The 17,213-nt window shown below is 41.7% G+C and overlaps 1 long non-coding RNA gene across 1 annotated transcript in view; it reads right to left on the bottom strand.

Moving 5' to 3' along the window:
- LOC309634109 overlaps positions 1-17,213 on the bottom strand; it is a 334,079-nt gene that overhangs the window by 57,449 nt on the left and 259,417 nt on the right. The window lies entirely within an intron of this gene.

A 17,213-nucleotide genomic window follows, 5' to 3' on the forward strand; every position in this document is an offset into this window, starting at 1 on the left:
TTCTGATTGACTTTTAATTGGCAGTGAGTCCTAACACAGAGAGAGCTCAGTTATTAAAATGGAACCCTGCAGGGAATCCATTTGTAAAGCAATAAATCCTTTTATAGTGTGAATAATCACCCATTAATTGATCTGGCTTGTAAATCTGAATTTTCAGATGCTACTTTTTTTTTTTCCTTAAATGTGGGCACAACTATGGTCTCCTCATTATAACCTTAGAGTTCAAGAAGGGTCCAACATGTATGACAGTTTTTCTATTTTACAACTCAGTCCTTTTTAGTGACTTCCAGGCTTTCCCTTCAGTTAGTTCCTTTTATAGGAAATCTTGAACAAGTCTATCTAAATAATGATTTGTTGCTTGTGAAACTATTGGTCTGCTCACTTTTTTTTTTTTTAAATACATTAGAGAAACTATTTGTCTCCAGGGATCTCTAGGCAACTTGCAGATTTAAAAATCCTCTTCATTCCTAGAGGGTTTCTCTTAATACAGAAAGATTCTATTCCACCTTTTACCATTTATGAAATGGAGTCACAGAATGGCCAGCAGAACACAACTACACAAGTGTCTGTGGCTGAGATGACAACAGAATTCAGATCACCTCACCTCTTATTAAAGAATGCATCATGACTACAGAATATTTTCTGAGTTCTGAAGAACTGTATTGAGGATGGTTTTCTGGGACTGACAGGATACTGTTCTGAGAAATGGTCACTTCAGTGAGTCACCTCGGAGAGTGGTCCAGGTGTCTGTCTGTATGGCTGATTCTAACAAATTCCATCCCTAGCCTATTTTCCAGAAATGAACTCCATTACATTATGTTTTCCATCGGTAAACCCAAGCTTGATAATATTCCGTCCTGCTGCTTTGGGTATTATAACAGTTCATGCAGAAAGTACTGGATTAGCCTCATCACAGATGATGATGGGGGATATAAATGTGCACAGAATATTATTACCAATAATTATAGAGGGAATATTTATCCTAGTGTTCAATCCATGATGCTCACAGTGTAGGTTATAACGAAAAGAATCTCAGATGGTTTGAAGATACCTGTTTCTGAAGTAATAGTACCATAGGGGTCTTGGGTAACATTAATTAACATTTAGCATAACTACAGGAGGGCTTTTTATTTAAGATTGCTATGGTACACTTTTTTTCCCTGTTTCTATTTCAGCTTTTTTTCCGCCCCTTTCAGATTGACATGGGCATCATTCTCTATATTTTCCTTCTATTATTCTGTCCTTGACTTATTAATCCATCATTTTACTTGGATGGATTAAACTTTCTCTAATGTATTTTAAAAAATGTTTTCAAATGTTAGATATGAGCTGTGATATTTGTCTTGGCTAGCAAAATAAATGGGATGTGAATATTCACTCAGAATGCATCTTTCTTATGTTCTTTTATGTCTCCAAGAGAAACCTGGGAGACACGCCTCCTTGTGACTTCATTCTCCTCTGACTAACCCCCTCCCTATAGATAACATAGCATGATCCTGAAAGCTGGTTAATTATTTCCCCATCCAGATGGGAGGGGGAAGCAAGGAGGGAACATAGAGGTTTATCAGAAAAACAGAAGTGATGCTGCATCAGCACAGAAGCCTCTCCACCCAAAGAGAGTGGATTACAAGCTAGAAAGAGACAATAACATTAAAAGCAATATTTCTGTCATGAGGCCTTCTCAGAGCTGTGAAACTAACCTGCTTGTATTTTTTTTTTCCTACAGCCCATAAAAGGGATCACAGCCAGAAAATACAAATCCCATAGGCTGCTATTATGCTGATGACAGTGAAGAAAGGGGGAAAATTGTTTCATTGCTGAATCGCAGATACAATTATGATATTTTATATATTTTGCAGTCTGTACCAAAGAGTTGTATTAATATCTACTATGCCCTACAGTGGGAGAGAAGTTAGCACCTTAGTGCATGGCATTCAGTCTCTGATTTTGCTAAGATTGAATCCCCCTGGCTATTTACTAATATGAATTTTGTAGTTAAAGGAAAATTCAGAAGCAGGTGATAATGGTTGCATCTCTTGCAGGACCAGCTGATTCATACAAATCATTTGTACCAGCACAGGGAATGAAGCTAATTGCACTTGGACAATGTGTCTTTCACTGCCAAGATCTGCAGCCCAAGTCTAACTGCTTACTTCAGCCAAAGATGGATACAATGGGGCGTTGAGAAAAATTTAAATACATAGCCGTAGTTCACAGGAGATATGTGTGCGAGTCCATTTGTGGGGCTTGCAAATCAATGCAATTATGACGAAGCAGTTGAAACTCCTGTTAGTGAGGTCATCTGATAGTCAAGTATTTGTGTGTTGGAAAAAGATGTAAAAAGGAAAACAAAAACAAAAACCATCTATCATTACTTTCAAATGTAGCTCAGACCACACGTCTGGGGTTGGTGATCCAGTCCATACCTTATATTAAGAATTAAGTATTCCTGGTGAGCAGTGAGCCAATAAATAAACAAACAACATTTTGGGAGATGCAGAATAGACAGGGAAATAAAATGTATAGTAATGAAATATTCATAACCTTGCATTTTATGGACCTCAAACACTATTCCATGATTTACACTATTTCTGTATGCAGTAGTATGGTATCTGCTGAACAATAATAAAGATGGCATTAGAATGTTACTGCCTCAGTGTCATGGAGAAGGGAGGATTAATCAGTATCGTACAGAAGCTGTAAACTTGAGTAAACAGAAGCACATACAGGTAGTTGTGCTACACTACACACTTTATGGCTGGCCCATGGAAATGGAGGAGATGAGAAATACAGTCATTATGAAAATGATGAGTGTCAGCACTCAGCTTCATGGAAATACCCATATTACTCTCCCAGTCTGTGGTTGCTCAGGGGCGCTGGTACAGACCAGCTGCTCTCAAGAAAATGTCATGGTTATGATTGCACATTAAGAGTCACCTGTCCAAAAGATCTCGGCCCACCTGACTCCTAAACTCAAAACGCTGTAGTATTCTGAACTTGGTAGTCTCCTTACGTAGGAGACAGGAGGGTCTGTCTGCTTTTGCCCTTTGGCCCTTTTTGCCCTTTGACTACTTGTCCTCCAGCTCCAGGCAGGAGGGACGTGGAACTGCAGATTAAAACCTGGGGGCAATAGACAAACAGCCAGACCATCTTGCTTCAAAGACTATTTTGAGTATTCCTGCTACATACCTGTCTCTCCATTTGAGAGCTGACCTCAAACCCCTGGTATTTATCTTGTCCCAGATTTCAGAGGCACAATTGTGCGGTCAACCCGGTCAGATCTTCTGCTCCTGAGTCCTCCTCAGCAGAGCCATTTGCTTCCATTTTTACTGAGGGATTAAATAACACACCTCACTGGATGCTGAGTATGCCCTTTGCTGAGATGAAATTATAGTAACAAAACATGGCAATGCTCCCTGAAAACTACCAGGTTATCTTTGCATTTTTCTCATGTCTTTCACACTTGGAAGAACCCTATCGGTCACTGGGACCCTGTTCTCTAGCCTCTTCCTTCTTGAAGTGAACAAAATTAATTAGCCTCAACATGCCTCTAAAGCATGAGCCCGATACTCAGAATATATCCACTAAATTTCCTATGGTGCAAACTCTAACGATTTTCATTAAAATTTTAGCATCTATCTTTTGATATTTACCTTGTTATGGTAAGTCACCATTTCTTTCATTTGCCTTAATGAGACAACACTGGAAGCCAAATTTCCTTCAGTTATATATTGGGATTTTGATGAAAATGACTTAGCATGCCTGTATTTCTTTTTAGACTTATGGGATATACTTACTGTTTCGGGCCTTAAGGCGCACTTACAAAATTTTTTGAGTGAAGTAATGATCTATTCCAGAGAGAGGCAGAAGCTATACTCATATTGGTGATAAATATGCATAATTAACAAATTAACTAGGAACGTTGGGGACTAAATTGTTTTTACCCTTTGCTCAATCCTCTATTTTCATCGCTCAGAACTGGGGAGATAGTGATGAGCAAAGAGTAACGACAGTAGGTTCTCAGGAAAAGTTGAAGAAATGAATCAATGAACTCCACAGTCCTGGTGAATTTTTCTTGCCCCTACATGTGATGAAGTTGGCTGTCATCTTGTCACAGAGAAATTAGTTCAAGATGGGATATACTGTTGTCATGAGTGACTTAGTAGGAATATTGAACTTAATTTAAATGCAGTGTTTTATTGGATCTCCTGGAAGGATACTTTCTTCCAGGACATCCCTCTTTTTCATCATCCTTGTGTCTGCCTCTTCTGTGTGCTGGAAGATTCTTTCACTTGGAATCTTCAAGCATATTCTCCTCTGTCACCTACTGATGAGCACAGATGGAACTGAGGAAGCCTTTGCTCAATTCCAGTGGTATTTTTTTAGAATTTTCCTATCTTGTGTGTGTTTATCACATATATTTTATATACACGCATCTCATACAAAAGATTAAAAAGGGAATACAAAAGAATAACAAGGTAATAAACTAAAGTTCTGTGATGTTGTTGCCTGAATCAGAGTCTTTTAAAAGAAGAAAAGCTTAGGATATTCTGCACTTTTACAATCACCTGGGTCTGATGATTCTAAAGTGCTTTGTAGATATTCACAATGCTCAAAGATTGAAAATGATGGAGGGTAAATACATCATTGAAAGTAATGACAGAATCCATCGTCTACCTTGGGAAACAAATTAGATGAGTTATCTCATTACTTATGAAAAGCAACCATTGGTGAATCATGAGTATCGCCTGAAACATAGACTCTTCCTTTGGGCTGTAGACTTGGTTCTGAACCCATCAAGCTGGACAGATGGTCCTAGCCACACAATCCTGCTAACCTGTTCATTCAGGCTTTTATACTCCCTGCAAATATTCCCTAAAACAGTCCTCAAAAGGGGTGTACTGTATTCTAAAACCTAATAACAGTAGCTTCCCAAGTGAAATTTTAAAGATAGTAAGTTGCAAACTCTACCTTTGCCTTTTCTTTCCCCTCCTGCGGGCATCCTTGTAAATGTCTCACTCTATAAAATTTTGGTCTAAGTTGGATAAAACGTTCCTTCCCAGGGTTCTCTATTTGTTAATAGAAAAAGAGCTGAATTGTTGCCACTGAACTTGCTGTGAAGTGCTTTGACTTCAGGTGAGCTCACATTCAGCTTAGCACGGCAGTGCTGTGATTTGGGTCATAATTAAAAGATTTTACTACAGAAAATGACTATGCTGTTTGTACATTCCTTTCATGTCCTTGAGGAAGAACAACATCAATCATTTATTTGCCTTTTATATGATTTTTTTAAAGGCAGCATAGTGAAATAGAAAAAAAAACCAAAGCCAGAAAAGATAGACCTAGTTTCAAATCCTGGCTCTGGCAACTGGGAACTCTGTGACTTGGGCATATGACTTAACATTGTTGAGCCTTAGTTTCTTCAGCGGTGCAGTGGGCCAGGCAGCGTTCCTATTGATTAAATTCAATAATATATGCGAAGCATCTGCTATCTTGTAGGCATTTATTTAATGCTGTATATCGTTATTATGCCCTCTATTCCTCCCTTCTACATTTCTATTTCCTTCAATATTGCATTCCTCTGTGAAATGGTGTGATTCTGCCAGGCTCTAAACTACCTGATAAGAAGTTATGAGAATTAATGACACCAGTGAGCTCATTTCCTTTTCAGTCATGGAATACTGAAAGGATTCCCCAACCATGAAGCATTTTCCATTTGTCCACAAAAATGTCTCCTCTCCATGACCGATTCCAACACTTTGCTCCTATCCCTATTTGAGCCACAATTTAAGTAAATACTGTATTGCAGTCTGTGGATTAGATGACTCTGTCCAGCAGATTTGAAGCTCCTTGAGGGAGGCTCAACTTTGTTTTTTTTCCACAGACAATACCAGATATATTTATTGACTTTGATAGAGAATGCAATAAGGTGCTCTCATGGACTTGGAAGTGGAAAGAAAATGCATCCTAATTCACCCTCCAGTTCTGCTTGGCAGGGGTACATTGTTCCATCCAAAGATATAATCTTCATTGTGCAACTTTAAGAAAGAGGAAATGGTCCCCATCTGTCTGCTCACATTAGGAGGCACCTTGAGGAAATTCCCTGGGGTTCCCTACTTACCCACCTCCCTAAGGATGCTGGAGGGGATGTGTTTTCCAATTCCTTCCTTCCCACCTGAAATACTACCTTCAGTAAAACTAGGAAAAAAAGAAAGGCAACTAGGGCTTCTATGTCTAATTACAGGTTTTATAATATTTATACATGGCCTTTGAAGGGATGGCAAAGAAAAACAATTGCCATCACAAACAGTGGTGAAGATATGATACAAGCAGACTGTGTTCTTTCAAAGACCTTTGTAAAGAGATCGTGGGGATGTGATCGTGCAACCATGCTCTTTCTGTAGAGGAAGAGAATGATCGCAGTTTTTGCTTTTGATGAAACTGGGAAATCAGGCTCTTACTAGTGAGGTTCCCCAATCTCCCTCCTTTTAGGTATAGTTTTACAGTTTCCTCATCTGTAGGGTAAGGAAAATGATAGAACACACCTCATGGGTTGTTGTGAGGACTGAATGTGTTATTATAGGCAAAGCATTTCGATAAATGTCCTGGCACAGAGCAGAAACTCAAATACAGTTAGCTAAAAAGCAATAACAAAACCCTCTAAACCCATGTGTAGGTACCTCTGTGTGCCGGGTACATTTAGTTGGGTGGTGGGCATTAAAATGAATGGGAGGTTACTGGTCTTGAAACTCTCATTCTAGTAGGAAGAAAGATGTGTAAGCAAATAATTATGGTGGAGCATTTGCAAAGTGGTGCACAATCATTTTTGGTGGGATAGGAATTTGGGAGCAGTTTTCTAGAGAGGGTAATAACTGTGTGGGGCTTTGAAAGAGTAGTCGGTGTGTTCTAGGCAGAGAATGGGCAGGGGACAAGAGTGGTTCCTTGAAGAAGGAACAGCAGAGCAAACCTGGATAGATGAAGGGACACTGTATTCTGCAACAGCAGCTCTCTGACGTCACTTGAGTAGAGGCAGTGTCCTAACTGAGTAGGACCCTATGGGGCCTTCTCAGAACAGGACGCCTCCCACCTCTGCTAAATGTCCTCCGCCTGCTTCTTGCCTGTAGAAAAACTTTAGCTTCCTAGGCCTTCCCCGAGTTCCAAAGAGTACATTTAATCAGAGAAGTGAGAAAATGTAGAAAGAAAGGAAAACAGTCAAGCAAGACAAAATAATAATAGTTTAGCCATTAACAAAGTCAAGGACTTTTAGTTCCTCCTCAAGGGCTATAGATGATACTCCGAGCCATGTCCTTTGAGCTGTTTTGCAGATACTGAAACCCCCACCAAGTGGAAGAAGTTAACTGTATGCTGATCACAAGCATGTGGACCCCAGACCAGTTGGAACCAGAAGGTTGATGATGTTGGCTCCTGATTTCCTCATCACCAACCAATCAGAAGAATGTCCGTGACCTGATCACACATCCCATAACCCCCCTCCCTCATCCTGTCTTTAAAAACCTTTCCCTGAAGGCCTTCAAGGAGTTTGGGCCCTTTAAGCACTAGCTACCTGGACTCCTTGCATGGTGCCCTGCAATAAACACTGCATTTTCCTTTACCACTACTGAGTGTCAGTAGATTGGCTTTACTGCACTCGGGCAAGTGGACCCAAGTTTGGTTCAGTAACAGTGTGGCTAGGGCAGGGGTGAAGGATGCAGAAAGTTTAGGCTGGGGATAGATAGGTGGCAACGCCTGCATCTGTCATGCTAGACCTCAGCAGTGATGGGCTTCCCTAAGAGGCTTCCAAGCCAGGAGGTGTCATGATCACATAATTAAGCACTCACTTCTTATTGTATTCATGTTTCATTTAAACACTCAGGGAGAAACCATCATAGCTAAGAATTGTAACTAACACAGACATGGGGGTTTGTGGTCAAATTCCCCTCGTGCTACTAATAATTACCCTGTTGACTTGAGCCTACTGCTTCGAATCTCTGAACGTCATTTTCGTCAGGGTTTTTGGGAGATCTGAATGAGATAATATACGCTAGCACTTTGTGAAAGATAAAGGAACAGGGAAACATGCCATATTAATTGATAAGTCTACTTTAAATCCTTTAGGGACAAGGAAGGCATGAATTAAATTGAGCATCATGGTCCCTCTTACCATTCCAATGACAGAGGGCTGCATCCTTCAGAGAACTGATGGGGTCAATGTTTCATGCCCTCCTGCAAGAAAGGAAGTATGGCCAGGACAGGGAAAAGGCTGAAGGACTATAAAGCTGAATGGTCTTGCCTTCTGAGGATGTGGGATTTTCTCTAACCTCTATTTCTTCACCTTCCTTTAGAGATGACACCTACTGTGCAGGTGCTATTGATATTACTAGGCCTGGAGCTGATCTACATGCCAGGCAGTGCGGGACCATGGCTAAGAGGGTTGTCTTACAGTCAGACACATAGGTTTGACTTCTAGCTTATTTGGTGACTATCCTTAATTTAGCTAATCTAAGTCTCACCTTGCTCATCTGTAAAATGGAGAAAATAGTAATACCTATTTCATCAGACTGTTGTCCAGATTAACTGTGGTCACATAGCACAGTGCCTGGTTCACAGTGAGCACCCAGTAAATTTGTCATTGAATATACAAATTAAAACAACTGAAATCTGAATTGCTCTTTAATGATATAACCCCAGTCCCCAACTAGTAAAAGGCACACTAGACTTGTAAACTTAAATATATGCAGCTCCAAAGCTCCCATTTTTTTCTCCTATACGATGCTGCCTCTCCCGATATGTCATAGACCTCAACACAAAAGTACAGCACTGGGATAAAAATGAGGAATTGAAAGTGAGCAGAGATGCTATTTCTAGATTGTCTGTCAAGTTTAGCAAAATGTGTAAAAGTAAACAAGCAGTACTAAGACCTGAAGCTGAATTGCATGTTTAAAATTCTTCCTTTTTAATAATCTAAGCTGTTATTAGCAGCGGATAAGAAAACACTCATTTAAAAAACTGTATAAGATTTTTTTTACCCTGATGCATTTTTTTACCTCTGATGCAATGTACATAGTATAAATAAGTAATGTAATCAAGTTTATCTTTGGAAGAAAAAGTTAATAATCTTACTGGAGAGTTGGAAATAAATGGTGCTCTTATTGCATTTATTTCAAATCACACAAATCAAACCACCTCAAACTGAAACTACGTATCAACTGAATATTTTGAATTCCTCTGTGACCCTTCTTACCTTCCCAGTTGCCCTGGACATGCAGAAGCACCTGGGAAGAGAAGCTGCATGGGATGGGTTCAGGAGCGAGTAGGAACCCTCACATCTGCTTTGGGACTTCAGAAGGCACCAGCATCCATGGACTTGCAGTGGGGGGGGGGGGACCCCAGGTGGTTGGCTTCAGCATCCAGGGGCCCAGAATGGATTATACCACTCAGGTCAGTGGTGACAAATGGTTGACAAACCACAACAACTGGATGAAAAAGGAAACTCACTGGGTTTGTGAGTCTGCAAAAAAGTGAGTGAATTGTGTATAAGAGAGGAGAGAGGAGACAGTCAGAAACCAAGCAGAAAGGGGAAAGGGAGACATAATGGGCAAGAATAGAGAGGAAACAGAGGCAATGTGGGTCCCCGTGGGCCTCTGCTGGGTCCAACCACTGGGAGAGTTTCCAGAGGTCATGATCAGCTGCCTGTGACTCTGATGACACATCCACAGTCTTTATCCCCTACATGAGTTTTTTTTTTTCCCCCCATATCCCAGATTCTGTGCCTCCTTTTCCACACTGGGAATCTAGGATTGCTAAACCAGAGGAAGCTGGAGGGGCCCCTTCAGCTCTGAGATCTGTGTGCCTCATCATTTCTCATTCTGACTGAGGGCTCAGCTCTTCCCACGAGCTCTGAATCTCTTCTCCTCCTGCCTTCTCTTTCACCCACTGTCCCTCCCTCTAATACTTTCAATGTCTCTCTCTCTCGATCAGCACTTTCTTCCCAGTCTTTAAAAACACGCAAGTCTCTCCAACAAAACAAACAAACTCGAAAACACGTTCCTTCAAGTCTACCCTACGTACCCCACATGCCTCCACCCCTCCTTTGGGAAGTCTTCTGAGACACACGTTCCCTGTCCCCTAAAGACCCCCTCCCCTTCAGCTGAGTTAAGGGTCCCTCCCTGTGTTCCCACAGCACTCTGTGCGTCCCTGCATCATAGCACTGTCACATGGTATCATCATGGGCTGTCTTCTCTCCTCTCTCCCACGAGTGGTCCATAAGTTAATTCAGGAACAGGGATGTCTCTTTCAGCTCTGTATTCCTGTGCTTATCACTATGCCTAAGGCTTAGAAGATGCTCAGTGTACTAAAAGTTTTGTTGCATACTTGTTGTAATAGTCAGGATTCTTTGAGGAATGCAATTATGAAGACTGAGAATTTTCAAGATCTACAGTCAGCAAGCTGGAGACTCAGGAGAGCTGATGGGATAGTTCCAATCCAAGTCCAGGGGTTCTGAGAACCAGGAGAGCCAACAGTGTAAGTTCCAGTCTGAGTCTGAGTCTTGAGTCCAAAGGGTAGGAGAGGCCTGATGTTCCAGCTTGAAGAAAGGCAGAGAGAGAGAATTCTCTCTTATTTGGCCTTTTTGTTCTATCCAGGCCTTCTAAGGATTGGATGAGGCCTGCCCACACTGGGGAGGACAATCTCCTTTACACGGTCTACTGATTCAAATGCTGAATCAGTAGAACCCGTCCCATAGACAAACCCAGAATAGTGTTTAACCTTGGGGTCCAGCCAAGTTGACATCAAGTGTGTCCACCATATTTTTCAATTCCCATTGCAGGTTCTATCTTCTTCAGGAAAACATTAGCATCACAGATTTCAGAAGTTCCTCCCTTCTCCAATTTCCTCCAGTGCATATTATCTACACTATATACTATAAGACCTGATGACAGCTCTCTTCTACTGTTCTGCGTTTCATGAGCAAGCAGAGTGCTTTATAAAATGGTAAGCTCCTTGAAGGGAATTAATTACCATGTGACATGCTTTTACCACACTCTTCATAGTACTTGATTTGGAGCTGGAACAGAGGAGGCAATCCAAAAATAGTTATTCAACTGTATAAAATTGAAATGTAATATATATGATGAATGAGGTATCATGTATTGATGATATTGTATCAGACTGCTGGTTACCAATCCAAAATCCATCTCCTCCCTTAATGAGAAATAAAACGTGTACAATTTTGGGGTGCAGCAATATGTTGGAGCCTCATACCAGGAACTGTAAAGGATGCAGTAAAAGAGATGTGGCAATTACCGCAAGGAGCTTACAATTCTAGTAAAGAACTCTGCTTGCTCCTGGAACCAGAACAATAGAAGAAGGCTATAGTTGGGTATTAGATCGTGTAGAGTAGACAAAAGCATTAGAGGAGCTTGGAGAAGGGAGAGACCGCTGCATGCTGGGGTGCTAATGTTTTCCCAGCTTCCTTTGAAGCTACAGGTGATCATGTGATTACATTCTGGCCACTGAGATGCAAGCAGACTACTGTATGAAATTGCCAGGGATGCGTCTTAAAGGGAGGTGACTCAGCTGGGTGCTGTACGGGTTTTCCTTTCCCTTTTCCTCCTTTGATTTCCGGGATCCCAGACAAGATGCTGGTGCACCTGCAGCTTGAGGATGGAAACTATGTGCTAAGAATGATAACGCAGAAAGAGAAGAAGTCTTGAGTCCTGATATCTTTGTAGTGCTGTTCTACCAGCCCTGGACTGCTCAGTTCCGGCTGCCTTTTACATGAAAGGATAGGATTGTGGTTTCAAACCTCTTTTATTTTGGTTCTCTATTTTATGCAGTAGAACATAATCCTAGCTGAAGCAGATACAAATTAACACTTACAAAAGAAGTGAAGTACTGTCTGAAATAAAGGCGAATATTCTTTCAGCTTAAAAAAAAGGCATTTTTACTAATATCCAAGGTATAAGTGAACTATTACCATCAAATATATTTGGTGTTACTAATATAAAATATTATTCTATTTATTCCTTCCCCCTCCCCATCATGATGAATCCCTCAGTGATGTGGGCTGTAGCCTGTCATCCATGCAAGGACAATTTTCCTATAAATTAGAGCAAAAGGAAAAAAGCCTTGTAAATCATCTCTCTCACTTAACTTGCCCATTGTCCTCTCTCTGCAGGAAACCCATAGGTTGCCAAAGAAAATAGCTGGTAGAAATGCAGCAGGAAGAATAATGTGGTTTTGAGATGAGGTGAGAATAAGTGAAATTAGTGTAACAGCAGACCTTATTTTTTTTTTTTTTGTCCTACTTCACAAACTTAAAATTGGGGAAATTGATGAGAGGAGTCTCTGTTTTAAACAAGAGCAAGACAGGGACATAGCTTTCTGAGGATCACATTAAATGTGGTGGAAAGAGAAGGGGATGTGGATGATAAATAAAAAATCCCCCCCTTCTGGAAAACCACGGTGGGGTGGGGATGGTGGTGTGCTGAATTGGGTGATTGGGATTGACATGTATACACTGATGTGTATAAAATTGATGACTGATTAAAAAAAAACAACCAAAAAAAACCACACACACACAAAAAACAAACTCAAGATAATCTAGCTTTCTAAGAATGAACCTCTTATATCTTGTTTAAAACTTTGTCTGATCTATGCAAGAGGGAGGAGATATGGGGATATATGTATATGTATAGCTGATTCACTTTGTTATAAAGCAGAAACTAACACACCATTGTAAAGCAATTATACTCCAATAAAGCTGTTAAAAAAAAAAATCCCCCCCTTCTTTCTATCTCCCCCAATATAACACATCAGGTCAACTTAAGGGGTCATTTTCTAGTCCTAGGGTGTGGTACTTTCAGAGAAAAGCCCAACTCTTTAGGTCTCTGATAATTTCAAAAAGGTGTTCAGAATACGGGCATTGAAGTAATGTCTTGTAATTCTCAAGTTCTGCAATTTTCCCTCAAGAAGGGCTGGGCTTAATTAACCAAACTGAATCTTTGGTGATGAGACAAATTCTAAAGCAAAAACCAGTAGGATTTAGAAAGCAAATAAACCTATTTTATAATAAAACAAAATAGCTCAGACCAAAGGTGGAGCTTATCATGAGCAGCCCGGATGGAGCTAACAATAGTACGTTAGCAACGTGAAGAAAGGATGACAACAAAATCTGAAGGATCCACTTTCAGGATTCCTCACTCACATGGCTGGCTAATCAGTGCTGGCCGTTGTCTGGAGGCTCAGCTCGACTGCGGGCTGGGAGCCTTGGTTCTCTCCACAGGAGTCTCTCCGCAGCCTGCTTGGGATTCTTCAGAACAGAGGGGCTGGGTTCCAGGAGCGATGTTCCAAGAGAGCTGGGCAGAAGTGCATGGCGTTTTGATGCTCTAACCTCAGAAGTCACATAGCTCCACTTCTACCGTACTCTCTACTTAAGACAGTGACAGGTTCGCCCAGGCTCAAGAGGAGGGGACAGAGACCCTGCCACTCCATGGGAGAAATGTCAAGTCACATTGTAAGAAGAGCACGTGGACGGGAGATGTTGTTGTAGCCATCTTGGGAAAACACAGACTACCATGGTAGGAAAAGCAAGTTCACGGTAGGAAAAGGGGAACTGTTCCAATCACCTAATCAGCCTGAGACCAATCTACCAACTATTAGCTCTTATAATACCTGGGAAGGCCCCAGGAGGTGAACTTCCACCCTCCTGCCCATTAACATTATGAGCTGTCCAGAAGTCACTCGGTTCATAAAACTTTATGAAATCAAGAGTCAAGTACTAATTTCCAGGCACCACCACTTTCAATAAACACCTCATAGTCATTTCACCTTTACTAAGAATGAGGTGGTCTTGGGAAAATTGCTTTCTCCTCTACCCTGTTCACCGAGAAGAAGAGCAATCCCAAACCCAGGTTGTCATGGCAGCGGGCTTCCATCTCAATACCTTCCTCTCACAGTACCTGGGGCCTGGGGAGGCAGGCAGTGCATGCCGGGAGCTGGCCTTTGGACAGACATCGCCTCTTCTATTGTCAGGGAGACATACGTTATCACTGTGGTAAATAACTGTAAGCCAAGTTGTCCTAGCCTGTGGGTACAAATGAGGTCACGTGGACAACAATAAATCAGATTTCATTGATTAACGCCCTCATTCAGTGTCGGACCTGGTGGGTTTGCGGGGGGGGGGGGGGGGGGGGGAGGGGGGTTATCTCATCTGTGTTTACCAGTCGTCAATTGCCTGGTTATCTTTTGCTCTAGGCCCTCCTGGTTGATGTTTCCTGCCTGTGAAAGCATCCAAAAGTAGGCATCTCCTCACTGTTACTGGTGCCAGCAAGGGTCCTGGCATCTGTACTCAGGGCCAAGGCAGAACTGGGGACTCAGCAGCCCTCATGGAGCAAGGACGTGCTGGGTGTGGGGCACAGATGGAGAGAGGGTTTCCTGCCCCACCTCCACCCCACCAGCTCCCAGCTCCAGGCCTCACTTTGTTATCTGGGTACCTGAGTAACATCACTTGAGCCCTGGTGTCTCACAGAGCCCCTTGTGACAACAGTCTCTTCAAGCTCTGCAAACAACCTGTCTCTCCACAGGGCTCAGACGAAAATTCAGGGAAACCAACTCCTTAAAAAATAGATGCCAGTAGGCTGCCTGCCCCACCAAGTCATTTGACGTTTCCAGACATGCCTGATTCCCAGCCGAGAAGACAGATTAGGTTCAAATTCGAATCCCTGCTATATTCCTAATGTGCACAGAGCACCACAGTGAGTTCTCCTGAATCGACTCTGAGAGGTACATAGGACAGACCTTATTATGGTTTCCATCTCTCATAGGAAGAAATTAATTCTTTGTGGAAATAAACAAGGAGCCTGAAGTGAAACAATAATTAAGATTCGGATGGAGCCTAGGAATGGGGGTCTTTGAACAGCAAATCTGGAACTCTCCTTGGAGTCACTTCATGGTGACAGGTCACTAAGCTTGGCCTGGGTGCTTGAGGCAGTTAGATGCATTTTCCTCTCTGTGCTCACAGCACACTGGTCTGTTGTTGCATTTGTCATGTTTTATGGCACCACTTTAAATGTCATTCTTCCCGGGCTTCCCTGGTGGTGCAGTGGCTAAGAATCTGCCTGCCAATGCAGAGGACACGGGTTCGAGCCCTGGTCCGGGAAGATCCCACATGCCGCGGAGCAACTAAGCCCGTGAGCCACAGCTACTGAGCCTGCGCTCTAGAGCCCATGCTCCGCAATGAGAGAAGCCGCCGCTCGCGGCAACCAGAGAAAAGCCCACACGCAGAGAGGAAGACCCAATGCAGCCAAAAATAAAATAAATAAATTTATAAATGTCATTCTTCCCCACTAAATGCCTCTCTGCCAGCAGAGTGCCTGGCACGGAAGAGGCGCTTGATAAACATATAAGGTGGAATGCATACCAATTGCTTAATATTTCTGAAGTGGAGGTGGCCTCCTCCCACCCCAGAGAGGGTTTGGAAGTGTGGGACAGTTTTGGTTGTCACAATATTGGGGAGTGATGCTTCTAGCCTTGATTGACCAGGGCCAGGGCATATGGCACATTCTGCCTTCTGCCAGAGAGTCCTACACCGGCAGTGCTCTGCCCCGCATGCCATTAGCTCCTCCTTTGAAAATAAGAACAAGGAAGTTCAAATGCAGGGATGTCCTGAGGCCTCTCATGGCTTCGGGCTTCACCGAGGAACACCTTGCGACCTTCTCTTTGAGTTTCAGAGTTGAATAGGGGCTGTGCTATATACCCATCTCATGTTATGATTTAATGAGATAACATATGTCAAGAGCCTAATAGAGTGCTTGGCCTGTGGCAGGCAGACAAGTGATTTGAGCTCCTTTCCAGTGTGCTTTTCGGTAACGAGAACACTTACTTATATGTACTTCAATGTATTGGTCTGGCCTATGGTTTGACTCAACAGAAAGGGGTTTTGTAGGCAGGTCTTGTGTCCCAGAATCTGGTCTTGTGACATACAGAAAACACGGTGGGAAGCACATCGCTGAATTGGAATGGGGATTCATTGAAATAAATATGTAAAGTTTTGGAAGATCAGTGCCTGGCACTTAGCAGTGTCTTGAGAAATGGTTGACTTGATGAGCAGACAGCAGAGGTCCAAGAATCAGTGCTCTTGCTTAGATATTAAGGCAGCATTGATCAAACCATATTCTCTCTCCTTAGCAAAATCGAGTGAGATTTCTTCCCCTCATCCTCTATTTCCTGCAAACTGAACAGATTTCCTACAGAGGACACACTTCTTGACTTCCCTTTCTATTCCCACCACAGCAGGTAAGGGATGCTTGGGGCAAAAACACATATGATTCACTTGCTTCATTGAGTCCCTTTGTATTCTTCCAATTCCCACTGGTGAATGTATTTACTTTCCACCTGCTTCTTATTAGAAAAAAATATGTCATAGCAACATTAAAAAATGTTGATAAAAATAGAAAAACCATAATCCTACCCTATCACAACTCTTGTAAAAATTGCCTTCCAATGCTTTTCTGTAAGAATATTTTATAAAATTGCTATTCTAATGCACATGATTTTTGCAGTAGATTTTGATTTCTACTATGTCAATTTATATTATATATTTTCCATGTGTATATGTAAGCTGCATAATTATAATGTTTAATGACAGCAAAATTTTCCATAGCTTAATACACCATCCCATCCTATTGGATACTGAGGTTGTTCTCACCAGGCAGTGTTGCACTAAGTACTTACAGTTTTTCAGTGTTGCTAAAATATTTCATAGAATAAATTCCTGGTATTTTAGATAGAGTCAAAACAGTGTCAACATTATGACTCTTGTTCTGTATTTCCGTATTACATTCCAAAAAGGTTGCACCAATTTACAATGCCTTTAGAAGTATATAAGAATCTAATTTCATTGCAGCCTTGGACTGTGTCATTTTAAAAAAAATTTAGTAGGTGTAAAATGATACTAATGATACTTGATTTGCTTTATTTGATTATTATCAAGTATGATTAATTTTCCATACATTTTATTTTCTCTTTATATTTCCTCTTTTGTGACTATTCACATGACCAACCTTCCCCCAAACACAGTCAAGTATAGCAGAATAAAAAGTATACTGGGTTAGCTGTGGAACTGCTAACTCCATGGCTTTTTAACTTAATTTCTTTCTGCCCAATACATCTCATCTTTCTCTGAAGGGGACTGGCTTATCTCTGATTCTTTCCAG

This window comes from Balaenoptera borealis (assembly GCF_965194805.1).
Source record: "Balaenoptera borealis genome assembly, chromosome: 8".
Lineage (NCBI taxonomy): Eukaryota > Metazoa > Chordata > Mammalia > Artiodactyla > Balaenopteridae > Balaenoptera > Balaenoptera borealis.